Source organism: Ovis canadensis, chromosome 10, assembly GCF_042477335.2.
Source record: "Ovis canadensis isolate MfBH-ARS-UI-01 breed Bighorn chromosome 10, ARS-UI_OviCan_v2, whole genome shotgun sequence".
In the NCBI taxonomy this organism is placed as follows: Eukaryota; Metazoa; Chordata; class Mammalia; order Artiodactyla; family Bovidae; genus Ovis; species Ovis canadensis.
In genome coordinates, this window is record NC_091254.1 from 4,374,051 (window position 1) to 4,388,555 (window position 14,505).

The window sequence follows — 14,505 nt, forward strand, 5'->3', positions numbered from 1 at the left end:
GATGAGGGATCCTTTCCCTGTTTCGTAGGGAAAGAATTCCCGGCGTTCCCGTCGCATCTCTAGAGGAGGCGCTCTCCACAGGAAAGGAGAGAGGAACTCCAGGGTCGTGCCACCATTCCAAGAGTCCCCCAGATGTGTCAGTCCATTCCAAAGGAACCTGTTTTCCCTGCACTGCCTTGACGTTCAAGCCGAGGATCGACTCCCACCACGTGTGCACGTGGGACAGCCCTGTGGGAAAGCCTCGTGGGAAAGCCTCGTGGGAAAGACTCGAGGGAAAACCATAGATCCTTTGATCCACGCGGCGGACTGCGTGACACTGCTGCTACCGCTCTGGAGGAAAGCGCAAGTGCATTCCCGCATTTGAGACGAGGACTGACTCCCCTGGGGAGACTCCAGAAGTACCCCAAGATCCATGTCAGCACTGGAGAGGAAACCTCAGGTTCCGGCCCCGACTCCACACAAGGTCTGAGGCCCCGGCATCGCCGGGAGAGGAATCCCGAGAGGACCCCGAGGAACTCGCATGGGGACTGGCCTTTCCTGAGGCCACCAGAGCGGGTCCCTGAGGACCCCGTCGTAAGTCGAGAGCACCTGCCGCAACTCGAGAAAATCCAGGAGGTTTTGCCCTCCAGGCGAGATGAGGCCCATTTCCGCTGAGGCTTCTCGAGGCCAATCACATCTAACCACTGGAACTTCCAAAGGGTCCTTCACACCCTTGCTGCAACTCAAGAAGTTCCCCGACATACCCGTCTCCACTCGAGAGGAAGCACTTGGGGTCCCGCACACATCCAGGGGAGCCCCGTTTCCGCCTCCTAGCTCGAGATGAGGGATCCTTTCCCTGTTTCGTAGGGAAAGAATTCCCGGCGTTCCCGTCGCATCTCAAGAGGAGGCGCTCTCCACAGGAAAGGCGAGAGGAACTCCAGTGTCGTGCCACCATTCCAAGAGTCCCCCAGATGTGTCAGTCCATTCCAGAGGAACCTGTTTTCCCTGCACTGCCTTGACGTTCAAGACGAGGATCGACTCCCACCACGTGTGCACGTGGGACAGCCCTGTGGGAAAGCCCCGTGGGAAAGCCTCGTGGGAAAGACTCGAGGGAAAACCATAGATCCTTTGATCCACGCGGCGGACTGCGTGACACTGCTGCTACCGCTCTGGAGGAAAGCGCAAGTGCATGCCCGCATTTGAGACGAGGACTGACTCCCCTGGGGAGACTCCAGAAGTACCCCAAGATCCATGTCAGCACTGGAGAGGAATCCTCAGGTTCCGGCCCCGTCTCCACACAAGGTCTTAGGCCCCGGCATCGACGGGAGAGGAATCCCGAGAGGCCCCCGAGGAACTCGCATGGGGACTGGCATTTCCTGACGCCACCAGAGCGGGTCCCTGAGGTCCCCGTCGTAAGTCGAGAGCACGTGCCGCAACTCGAGAAAATCCAGGAGGTTTTGCCCTCCAGGCGAGATGAGGCCCATTTCCGCTGAGGCTTCTCGAGGCTAATCACATCTAACACTGGAAATTCCAAAGGGTCCTTCACACCCTTGCTGCAACTCAAGAAGTTCCCCGACATACCCGTCTCCACTCGAGAGGAAGCACGAGGGTCCCGCACACATCCAGGGGAGCCCCGTTTCCGCCTCCTAGCGCGAGATGAGGGATCCTTTCCCTGTTTCGAAGGGAAAGAATTCCCGGCGTTCCCGTCGCATCTCAAGAGGAGGCGCTCTCCACAGGAAAGGAGAGAGGAACTCCAGGGTCGTGCCACCATTCCAAGAGTCCCCCAGATGTGTCAGTCCATTCCAGAGGAACCTGTTTTCCCTGCACTGCCTTGACGTTCAAGCCGAGGATCGACTCCCATCACCTGTGCACGTGGAACAGCCCTGTGGGAAAGCCACGTGGGAAAGCCTCGTGGGAAAGACTCGAGGGAAAACCATAGATCCTTTGCTCTACGCGGCGGACTGCGTGACACTGCTTCTACCGCTCTGGAGGAAAGCGCAAGTGCATGCCCGCATTCGAGACGAGGACTGACTCCCCTGGGGAGACTCCAGAAGTACCCCAAGATCCATGTCAGCACTGGAGAGGAATCCTCAGGTTCCGGCCCCGACTCCACACAAGGTCATAGGCCCCGGCAACGACGGCAGAGGAATCCCGAGAGTGCCCCGAGGAACTCGCATGGGGACTGGCCTTTCCTGAGGCCACCAGAGCGGGTCCCTGAGGTCCCCGTCGTAAGTCGAGAGCACCTGCCACAACTCGAGAAAATCCAGGAGGTTTTGCCCTTCAGGCAAGATGAGGCCCATTTGCGTTGAGGCTTCTAGAGGCTAATCACATCTAACCACTGGAACTTCCAAAGGGTCCTTCACACCCTTGCTGCAACACAAGAAGTTCCCCGATACAGCCGTCTCCGCTCGAGAGGAAGCATGTGGGGTCCCGCACACATCCAGGGGAGCCCCGTTTCCGCCTCGTAGCGCGAGATGAGGGATCTTTTCCTGTTTCGTAGGGAAAGAATTCCCGGCGTTCCCGTCGCATCTCAAGAGGAGGCGCTCTCCACAGGAAAGACGAGAGGAACTCCAGGTCGTGCCACCATTCCAAGAGTCCCCCAGATGTGTCAGTCCATTCCAGAGGAACCTGTTTTCCCTGCACTGCCTTGACGTTCAAGCCGAGGATCGACTCCCACCACGTGTGCACGTGGGACAGCCCTGTGGGAAAGCCTCGTGGGAAAGCTTCATGGGAAAGACTTGAGGGAAAACCAAAGATCCTTTGATCCACGCGGCGGACTGCGTGACACTGATGCTACCGCTCTGGAGGAAAGCGCAAGTGCATGCCCGCATTCGAGACGAGGACTGACTCCCCTGGGGAGACTCCAGAAGTACCCCAAGATCCATGTCAGCACTGGAGAGGAATCCTCAGGTTCCGGCCCCGACTCCACACAAGGTCTTAGGCCCCGGCATCGACGGGAGAGGAATCCCCAGAGGCCCCCGAGGAACTCGCATGGGGACTGGCCTTTCCTGAGGCCACCAGAGCGGGTCCCTGAGGTCCCCGGCGTAAGTCGAGAGCACCTGCCGCAACTCGAGAAAATCCAGGAGGTTTTGCCCTCCAGGCGAGATGAGGGCCATTTTCGCTGAGCCTTCTAGAGGCTAATCACATCTAACCACTGGAACTTCCAAAGGGTCCTTCACACCCTTGCTGCAACACAAGAAGTTCCCCGATACAGCCGTCTCCACTCGAGAGGAAGCACGAGGGTCACGCACACATCCAGCGGAGACCAGTTTGCGCCTCCTAGCTAGAGATGAGGGATCCTTTCCCTGTTTCATAGGGAAAGAATTCCCGGCGTTCCTGTCGCATCTCAAGAGAAGGCGCTCTCCACAGGAAAGGCGAGAGCAACTCCAGGGTCGTGCCACCATTCCAAGAGTCCCCCAGATATGTCAGTCCATTCCAGAGGAACCTGTTTTCCCTGCACTGCCTTGACGTTCAAGCCGAGGATCGACTCCCACCAGTGTGCACGGGGGACAGCCCTGTGGGAAAGCCTCGTGGGAAAGACTCGTGGGAAAGACACGAGGGAAAATCATAGATCCTTTTCTCTACTCGGAGGACTGCGTGACACTGCTGCTACCGCTCTGGAGGAAAGCGCAAGTGCATGCCCGCATTCGAGACGAGGACTGACTCCCCTGGGGAGACTCCAGAAGTACCCCAAGATCCATGTCAGCACTGGAGAGGAATCCTCAGGTTCCGGCCCCGACTCCACACAAGTTCTTAGGCCCTGGCATCGACGGGAGAGCAATCCCGAGAGGCCACCGAGGAACTCACATGGGGACTGGCCTTTCCTGAGGCCACCAGAGCGGGTCCCTGAGGTCCCCGTCGTAAGTCGAGAGCACCTGCCGCAACTCGAGAAAATCCAGGAGGTTTTGCCCTCCAGGCGAGATGAGGCCCATTTCCGCTGAGGCTTCTCGAGGCTAATCACATCTAACCACTGGAACTTCCAAAGGGTCCTTCAGACGCTTGCTGCAACTCAAGAAGTTCCCCGACATACTCGTCTCCACTCGAGAGGATGCACGAGGGTCCCGCACACATCCAGGGGAGCCCCGTTACCGCCTCCTAGCGCGAGATGAGGGATCCTTTCCCTGTTTCGTAGGGAAACAATTCCCGGCGTTCCCGTCGCATCTCTAGAGGAGGCGCTCTCCACAGGAAAGGAGAGAGGAACTCCAGGGTCGTGCCACCATTCCAATAGTCCCCCAGATGTGTCAGTCCATTCCAGAGGAACCTGTTTTCCCTGCACTGCCTTGACGTTCAAGCCGAGGATCGACTCCAACCACGTGTGCACGTGGGACAGCCCTGTGGGAAAGCCTCGTGGGAAAGCCTCGTGGAAAAGTCTCGAGGGAAAACCATAGATCCGTTGATCCACGCGGTGGACTGCGTGACACTGCTGCTACCGCTCTGGAGGAAAGCGCAAGTGCATGCCCGCATTCGAGACGAGGACGGACTCCCCTGTGGAGACTCCAGAACTACCCCAAGATCCATGTCAGCACTGGAGAGGAATCCTCAGGTTCCAGCCCCGACTCCACACAAGGTCTTAGGCCCCGGCATCGATGGGGGAGGAATCCCGAGAAGCCCCCGAGGAACTCACATGGGGACTGGCCTTTCCTGAGGCCACCAGAGCGGGTCCCCGAGGTCCCAGTCGTAAGTCGAGAACACCTGCCGCAACTCGAGAAAATCCAGGAGGTTTTGCCCTCCAGGCGAGATGAGGCCCATTTCCGCTGAGGCTTCTCGGGGCTAATCACATCTAACCACTGGAAATTCCAAAGGGTCCTTCACACCCTTGCTGCAACTCAAGAAGTTCCCCGACATACCCGTCTCCACTCGAGAGGAAGCAGGAGGGTCCCCCACACATCCAGGGGAGCCCCGTTTCCTCCTCCTACCTCTAGATGAGGGATCCTTTCCCTGTTTCGTAGGGAAAGAACTCCCGGCGTTCCCGTCGCATCTCAAGAGGAGGTGCTCTCCACAGGAAAGGCGAGAGGAACTCGTGGGTCGTGCCACCATTCCAAGAGTCCCCCAGATGTGTCAGTCCTTTCCAGAGGAACCTGTTTTCCCTGCAGTACCTTGATGTTCAAGCCGAGTATCGACTCCCACCACGTGTGCACGTGGGACAGCCCTGTGGGAAAGCCTCGTGGGAAAGCCCCGTGGGAAAGACTCGAGGGAAAACCATAGATCCTTTGATCCACGCGGCGGACTGCGTGACACTGCTGCTACCGCTCTGGAGGAAAGCGCAAATGCATGCCCGTATTCGAGACGAGGACTGTCTCCCCTGGGGAGACTCCAGAAGTACCCCAAGATCCATGTCAGCACTGGAGAGGAATCCTCAGGTTCCGGCCCCGACTCCACACAAGGTCTTAGGCCCCGGTATCGCCGGGAGAGGAATTCCGACAGGCCCCCGAGGAACTCGCATGGGGACTGGCCTTTCCTGAGGCGACCAGAGCGGGTCCCCGAGGTCCCAGTCGTAAGTCGAGAGCACCTGCCGCAACTCGAGAAAATCCAGGAGGTTTTGCCCTCCAGGAGAGATGAGGCCCATTTCCTCTGCGGCTTCTCGAGGCTAATCACATCTAACCACTGGAACTTCCAAAGGGTCCTTCACACCCTTGCTGCAACTCAAGAAGTTCCCCGACATACCCGTTTCCACTCGAGAGGAAGCATGAGGGTCCTGCACACATCCAGGGGAGACCTGTTTCCACCTCCTAGCTCGAGATGAGGGATCCTTTCCCTGTTTCGTAGAGAAAGAATTCCCCGCGTTCCCGTCGCATCTCAAGAGGAGGCGCTCTCCACAGGAAAGGCGAGAGGAACTCCAGGGTCGTGCCACCATTCCAAGAGTCCCCCAGATGTGTCAGTCCATTCCAGAGGAACCTGTTTTCCCTGCACTGCCTTGACGTTCAAGCCGAGGATCGACTCCCACCACGTGTGCACGTGGGACAGCCCTGTGGGAAAGCCTCGTGGGAAAGCCTCGTGGAAAAGTCTCGAGGGAAAACCATAGATCCGTTGATCCACGCGGTGGACTGCGTGACACTGCTGCTACCGCTCTGGAGGAAAGCGCAAGTGCATGCCCGCATTAGAGACGAGGACTGACTCCCCTGGGGAGACTCCAGAAGTACCCCAAGATCCATGTCAGCACTGGAGAGGAACCCTCAGATTCCGGCCCCCACTCCACACAAGGTCTTAGGCCCCGGCATCGCCGGGAGATGATTCCCGAAAGGCCCCCGAGGAACTCGCATTGGGACTGGCCTTTCCTGAGGCCACCAGAGCGGGTCCCTGAGGTCCCCGTCGTAAGTCGAGAGCAGCTGCCGCAACTCGAGAAAATCCAGGAGGTTTTGCCCTCCAGGCGAGATGAGGCCCATTTCCGATGAGGCTTGTCGAGGCTAATCACATCTAACCACTGGAATTACCAAAGGGTCATTCACACCCTTGCTGCAACTCAAGAAGTTCCCCGACATACCCGTCTCCACTCGGGAGGAAGCACGAGGGTCCCGCACACATCCAGGGGAGCCCCGTTTCCGCCTCCTAGCTCGAGATGAGTGATCCTTTCCCTGTTTCATAGGGAAAGAATTCCCGGAGTTCCCGTCGCATCTCAAGAGGAGGCGCTCTCCACAGGAAAGGCGAGAGGAACTCCAGGGTCGTGCCACCATTCCAAGAGTCCCCCAGATGTGTCAGTCCATTCCAGAGGAACCTGTTTTTCCTGCACTGCCTTGACGTTCAAGCCGAGGATCGACTCCCACCACGTGTACACGTGGGACAGCCCTGTGGGAAAGCCTCGTGGGAAATCCTTGTGGGAAAGACTCGAGGGAAAAACATAGATGCTTTGATCCACGCCGTGGAATGCATAACATTGCTGCTACCGCTTTTTAGGAAAGCGCAAGAGCATGCCCGCATTCGAGACGAGGACTGCCTCCCCTGGGGTGACTCCAGAAATACCCCAAGATCCATGTCAGCACTGGAGAGGAATCCTCAGGTTCCGGCCCCGACTCCACACAAGGTCTTAGGCCCCGGCATCGCCGGGAGAGGAATCCCGAGAGGCCCCCGAGGAACTCGCATGGGGACTGGCCTTTCCTGAGGCCACCAGAGCGGATCCCTGAAGTCCCCGTGGTAAGTCGAGAGCACCTGCCGCAACTCGAGAAAATCCAGGAGGTTTTGCCCTCCAGGCGAGATGAGGCCCATTTCCGCTGAGGCATATCTAGGCTAATCACATCTAACCAATGGAACTTCCAAAGGGTCCTTCACACCCTTACTGCAAGTCAAGAAGTTCCCCGACATAGCCGTCTCCACTCGAGAGGAAGCACGAGGGTCCCACACACATCCAGGGGAGCCCCGTTTCCGCCTCCTAGCTCGAGATGAGGGATCCTTTCCCTGTATCGTAGGGAAAGAATTCCCGGCGTTCCCGTCGCATCTCAAGAGGAGGCGCTCTCCACAGGAAAGGCGAGAGGAACTCCAGGGTCGTGCCACGATTCCAAGAGACCCCCAGATGTGTCAGTTCATTCCAGAGGAACCTGTTTTCCCTGCACTGCCTTGACGTTCAAGCCTAGGATCGACTCCCACCACGTGTGCACGTGGGAGAGCCCTGTGGGACAGCCCGGTGGGAAAGCCTCGTGGGAAAGCCTCGTGGGAAAGACTCGAGGGAAAATCATAGATCCCTTGATCCACGCGGCGGAATGCGTGACACTGCTGCTACCGCTCTGGAGGAAAGCACAAGTGCATGCCCGCATTCGAGACGAGGATTGACTCCCCTGGGGAGACTCCAGACGTACCCCAAGATCCATGTCAGCACTGGAGAGGAATCCTCAGATTCCGGCCCCCACTCCACACAAGGTCTTAGGCCCCGGCATCGCCGGGAGAGGATTCCCGAGAGGCCCCCGAGGAACTCGCATTGGGACTGGCCTTTCCTGAGGCCACCAGAGCGGGTCCCTGAGGTCCCCGTCGTAAGTCGAGAGCAGCTGCCGCAACTCGAGAAAATCCAGGAGGTTTTGCCCTCCAGGCGAGATGAAGCCCATTTCCGCTGAGGTTTCTCGAGGCTAATCACATCTAACCACTGGAACTTCCAAAGGGTCATTCACACCCTTGCTGCAACTCAAGAAGTTCCCCGACATACCCGTCTCCACTCGGGAGGAAGCACGAGGGTCCCGCACACATCCAGGGGAGCCCCGTTTCCGCCTCCTAGCTCGAGATGAGGGATCCTTTCCCTGTTTCATAGGGAAACAATTCCCGGCGTTCGCGTCGCATCTCAAGAGGAGGCGCTCTCCACAGGAAAGGCGAGAGGAACTCCAGGGTCGTGCCACCATTCCAAGAGTCCCCCAGATGTGTCAGTCCATTCCAGAGGAATCAGTTTTTCCTGCACTGCCTTGACCTTCAAGCCGAGGATCGACTCCCACCACGTGTGCACGTGGGACAGCCCTGTGGGAAAGCCTCGTGGGAAAGCCTTGTGGGAAAGACTCGAGGGAAAAACATAGATCCTTTGATCCACGCGGCGGAATCCATAACATTGCTGCTACCGCTTTTTAGGAAAGCGCAAGAGCATGCCCGCATTCGAGACGAGGACTGACTCCCCTGGGGAGACTCCAGAAGTACCCCAAGATCCATGTCAGCACTGGAGAGGAATCCTCAGGTTCCGACCCAGACTCCACACAAGGTCTTAGGCCCCGGTATCGACGGGAGAGGAATCCCGAGAGGCCCCCGAGGAACTCGCATGGGGACTGGCCTTTCCTGAGGCCACCAGAGCGGATCCCTGAGGTCCCCGTGGTAAGTCGAGAGCACCTGCCGCAACTCGAGAAAATCCAGGAGGTTTTGCCCTCCAGGCGAGATGAGGCCCATTTCCGCTGAGGCATATCTAGGCTAATCACATCTAACCAATGGAACTTCCAAAGGGTCCTTCACACCCTTACTGCAAGTCAAGAAGTTCCCCGACATAGCCGTCTCCACACGAGAGGAAGCACGAGGGTCCCACACACATCCAGGGGAGCCCCGTTTCCGCCTCCTAGCTCGAGATGAGGGATCCTTTCCCTGTTTCGTAGGGAAAGAATTCCCGGCGTTCCCGTCGCATCTCAAGAGGAGGCGCTCTCCACAGGAAAGGCGAGAGGAACTCCAGGGTCGTGCCACGATTCCAAGAGACCACCAGATGTGTCAGTTCATTCCAGAGGAACCTGTTTTCCCTGCACTGCCTTGACGTTCAAACCTAGGATCGACTCCCACCACGTGTTCACGTGGGAGAGCCCTGTGGGACAGCCCTGTGGGAAAGCCTCGTGGAAAAGCCTTGTGGGAAAGACTCGAGGGAAAACCATAGATCCCTTGATCCACGCGGTGGAATGCGTGACACTGCTGCTACCGCTCTGGAGGAAAGCACAAGTGCATGCCCGCATTCGAGACGAGGATTGACTCCCCTGGGGAGACTCCAGAAGTACCCCAAGATCCATGTCAGCACTGGAGAGGAATCCTCAGGTTCCGGCCAAGTCTCCACACAAGGTCTTAGGCCCCGGCATCGACGGGAGAGGAATCCCGAGAGGCCCGCGAGGAACTCCCATGGGGACTGGCCTTTCCTGAGGCCACCAGAGCGGGTCCCCGAGGTCCCCGCCGTAAGTCGAGAGCACCTGCCGCAACTCGAGAAAATCCAGGAGGTTTTGCCATTCAGGCGAGATGAGGCCCATTTTCGCTGAGTCTTCTAGAGGCTAATCACATCTAACCACTGGAACTTCCAAAGGGTCCTTCACACCCTTGCTGCAACACAAGAAGTTCCCCGATACAGCCGTCTCCACTCGAGAGGAAGCACGAGGGTCACGCACACATCCAGCGGAGACCCGTTTCCGCCTCCTAGCTAGAGATGAGGGATCCTTTCCCTGTTTCCTAGGGAAAGAATTCCCGGCGTTCCTGTCGCATCTCAAGAGAAGGCGCTCTCCACAGGAAAGGCGAGAGCAACTCCAGGGTCGTGCCACCATTCCAAGAGTCCCCCAGATGTGTCAGTCCATTCCAGAGGAACCTGTTTTCCCTGCACTGCCTTGACGTTCAAGCCGAGGATCGACTCCCACCAGTGTGCACGTGGGACAGCCCTGTGGGAAAGCCTCGTGGGAAAGCCTCGTGGGAAAGACACGAGGGAAAATCATAGATCCTTTTCTCTACTCGGCGGACTGCGTGACACTGCTGCTACCGCTCTGGAGGAAAGCGCAAGTGCATGCCCACATTCGAGACGAGGACTGACTCCCCTGGGGAGACTCCAGAAGTACCCCAAGATCCATGTCAGCACTGGACAGGAATCCTCAGGTTCCGGCCCCGACTCCACACAAGGTCTTATGCCCCGGCATCGACGGGAGAGGAATCCCCAGAGGCCCCCGAGGAACTCGCATGGGGACTGGCCTTTCCTGAGGCCACCAGAGCGGGTCCCTGAGGTCCCCGTCGTAAGTCGAGAGCACCTGCCGCAACTCGAGAAAATCCAGGAGGTTTTGCCCTCCAGGCGAGATGAGGCCCATTTCCGCTGAGGCTTCTCGAGGCCAATCACGTCTAACCACTGGAACTTCCAAAGGGTCCTTCACACCCTTGTTGCAACTCAAGAAGTTCCCCGACATACCCGTCTCCACTCGAGAGGAAGCACGTGGGGTCCCGCACACATCCAGGGGAGCCCCGTTTCCGCCTCCTAGCTCGAGATGAGGGATCCTTTCCCTGTTTCTTAGGGAGAGAATTCCCGGCGTTCCCGTCGCATCTCAAGAGGAGGCGCTCTCCACAGGAAAGGCGAGAGGAACTCCAGGGTCGTGCCACCATTCCAAGAGTCCCCCAGATGTGTCAGTCCATTCCAGAGGAACCTGTTTTCCCTGCACTGCCTTGACGTTCAAGCCGAGGATCGACTCCCACCAGTGTGCACGTGGGACAGCCCTGTGGGAAAGCCTCGTGGGAAAGTCTCGTGGGAAAGACACGAGGGAAAATCATAGATCCTTTTCTCTACTCGGCGGACTGCGTGACACTGCTGCTACCGCTCTGGAGGAAAGGCAAGTACATGCCCGCATTCGAGACGAGGACTGACTCCCCTGGGGAGACTCCAGAAGTACCCCAAGATCCATGTCAGCACTGGACAGGAATCCTCAGGTTCCGGCCCCGACTCCACACAAGGTCTTAGGCCCCGGCATCGACGGGAGAGGAATCCCGAGAGGCCCCCGAGGAACTCGCATGGGGACTGGCCTTTCCTGAGGCCACCAGAGCGGGTCCCTGAGGTCCCCGTCGTAAGTCGAGAGCACCTGCCGCAACTCGAGAAAATCCAGGAGGTTTTGCCCTCCAGGCGAGATGAGGCCCATTTCCGCTGAGGCTTCTCGAGGCTAATCACATCTAACCACTGGAACTTCCAAAGGGTCCTTCACACGCTTGCTGCAACTCAAGAAGTTCCCCGACATACCCGTCTCCACTCGAGAGGAAGCACGAGGGTCCCGCACACATCCAGGAGAGCCCCGTTTCCGCCTCCTAGCTCGAGATGAGGGATCCTTTCCCTGTTTCGTAGGGAAAGAATTCCCAGCGTTCCCGTCGTATCTCAAGAGTAGGCGCTCTCCACAGGAAAGGCGAGAGGAACTCCAGGGTCGTTCCACCATTTCAAGAGTCCCCCAGATGTGTCAGTCCATTCCAGAGGAACCTGTTTTCCCTGCACTGCGTTGAAGTTCAAGCCGAGGATCGACTCCCACTACGTGTGCACGTGGGACAGCCCTGTGGGAAAGCCTCGTGGGAAAGCCTCATGGGAAAGACTCGAGGGAAAACCATAGATCCTTTGATCCACGCGGCGGACTGCGTGACACTGCTGCTACCGCTCTGGAGGAAAGCGCAAGTGCATGCCCGCATTCGAGACGAGGACTGACTCCCCTGGGGAGACTCCACAAGTACCCCAGGATCCATGTCAGCACTGGAGAGGAATCCCCAGGTTCCGGCCCCGACTACACACAAGGTCTTAGGCCCCGGCATCGACGGGAGTGGAATCCCGAGAGGCCGCCGAGGAATTCGCATGGGGACTGGCCTTTCCTGAGGCCACCAGAGCGGGTCCCTGAGGTCCCCGTCGTAAGTCGAGAGCACCTGCCGCAACTCGAGAATATCCAGGAGGTTTTGCCCTCCAGGCGAGATGAGGCCCATTTCCGCTGAGGCTTCTCGAGGCCAATCACGTCTAACCACTGGAACTTCCAAAGGGTCCTTCACACCATTGCTGCAACTAAAGAAGTTCCCCGACATACCCGTCTCCACTCGAGAGGAAGCACGTGGGTCCCGCATACATCCAGGGGAGCCCCGTTTCCGCCTCCTAGCTCGAGATGAGGGATCCTTTCCCTGTTTCGTAGGGAAAGAATTCCCGGCGTTCCCGTCGCATCTCAAGAGGAGGCGCTCTCCACAGGAAAGGCGAGAGGAACTCCAGGGTCGTGCCACCATTCCAAGAGTCCCCCAGATGTGCCAGTCCATTCCAGAGGAACCTGTTTTCCCTGCACTGCCTTGACGTTCAAGCCGAGGATCGACTCCCACCACGTGTGCACCTGGGACAGCCCTGTGGGAAAGCCTCGTGGGAAAGCCTCGTGGGAAAGACTCGAGGGAAAACCATAGATCCTTTGATCCACGCGGCGGACTGCGTGACACTGCTGCTACCACTCTGGAGGAGAGCGCAAGTGCATGCCCGCATTCGAGACGAGGACTGACTCCCCTGGGGAGACTCCAGAAGTACCCCAAGATCCATGTCAGCACTGGAGAGGAATCCTCAGGTTCCGGCCCCGACTCCACACAAGGTCTTAGGCCCCGGCATCGACGGGAGAGGAATCCCGAGAGGCCCCCGAGGAACTCGCATGGGGACTGGCCTTTCCTGAGGCCACCAGAGCGGGTCCCTGAGGTCCCCGTCGTAAGTCGAGAGCACCTGCCGCAACTCGAGAAAATCCAGGAGGTTTTGCCCTCCAGGCGAGATGAGGCCCATTTCCGCTGAGGCTTCACGAGGCCAATCACATGTAACCACTGGAACTTCCAAAGGGTCCTTCACACCCTTGCTGCAACTCAAGAAGTTCCCCGACATACCCGTCTCCCCTCGAGAGGAAGCACGTGGTGTCCCACACACATCCAGGGGAGCCCCGTTTCCGCCTCCTAGCTCGAGATGAGGGATCCTTTCCCTGTTTCGTAGGGAAAGAATTCCCGGCGTTCCCGTCGCATCTCAAGAGGAGGCGCTCTCCACAGGAAAGGCGATAGGAACTCCAGGGTCGAGACACCATTCCAAGAGTCCCCCAGATGTGTCAGTCCATTTCAGAGGAACCTGTTTTCCCTGCACTGCCTTGACGTTCAAGCCGAGGATCGACTCCCGCCACGTGTGCACGTGGGACAGCCCTGTGGGAAAGCCTCGTGGGAAAGCCTCGTGGGAAAGACTCGAGGTAAAATCATAGATCCTTTGATCCACGCGGCGGACTGCCTGACACTGCTGCTACCGCTCTGGAGGAAAGCGCAAGTGCATGCCCGCATTCGAGACGAGGACTGACTCCCCTGGGGAGACTCCAGAAGTACCCCAAGATCCATGTCAGCACTGAAGAGGAATCCTCAGGTTCCGGCCCCGACTCCACACAAGGTCTTAGGCCCCGGCATCGACGGGAGAGGAATCCCGAGAGGCCCCCGAGGAACTCGCATGGGGACTGGCCTTTCCTGAGGCCACCAGAGCGGGTCCGTGAGGTCCCCGTCGTAAGTCGAGAGCACCTGCCACAACTCGAGAAAATCCAGGAGGTTTTGCCCTCCAGGCGAGATGAGGCCCATTTCCGCTGAGGCTTCTCGAGGCCAATCACGTCTAACCACTGGAACTTCCAAAGGGTCCTTCACACCCTTGCTGCAACTCAAGAAGTTCCCCGACATACCCGTCTCCACTCGAGAGGAGGCACGTGGGGTCCCGCACACATCCAGGGGAGCCCCGTTTCCGCCTCCTAACTCGAGATGAGGGATCCTTTCCCTGTTTCGTAGGGAAAGAATTCCCGGCGTTCCCTTCGCAACTCAAGAGGAGGCGCTCTCCACAGGAAAGGCGAGAGGAACTCCAGGGTCGTGCCACCATTCCAAGAGTCCCCCAGATGTGTCAGTCCATTCCAGAGGAACCTGTTTTCCCTGCACTGCGTTGACGTTCAAGCCGAGGATCGACTCCCAACACGTGTGCACGTGGGACAGCCCAGTGGGAAAGCCTCGTGGCAAAGCCTCATGGGAAAGACTCGAGGGAAAACCATAGATCCTTTGATCCACGCGGCGGACTGCCTGACACTGCTGCTACCGCTCTGGAGGAAAGCGCAAGTGCATGCCCGCATTCGAGACGAGGACTGACTCCCCTGGGGAAACTCCAGAAGTACCCCAAGATCCATGTCAGCACTGGAGAGGAATCCTAAGGTTCCGGCCCCGACTCCACACAAGGTCTTAGGCCCCGCCATCGACGGGAGAGGAATCCCGAGAGGCCCCCGAGGAACTCGCATGGGGACTGGCCTTTCCTGAGGCCACCAGAGCGGGTCCCTGAGGTCCCCGTCGTACGTCGAGAGCACCTGC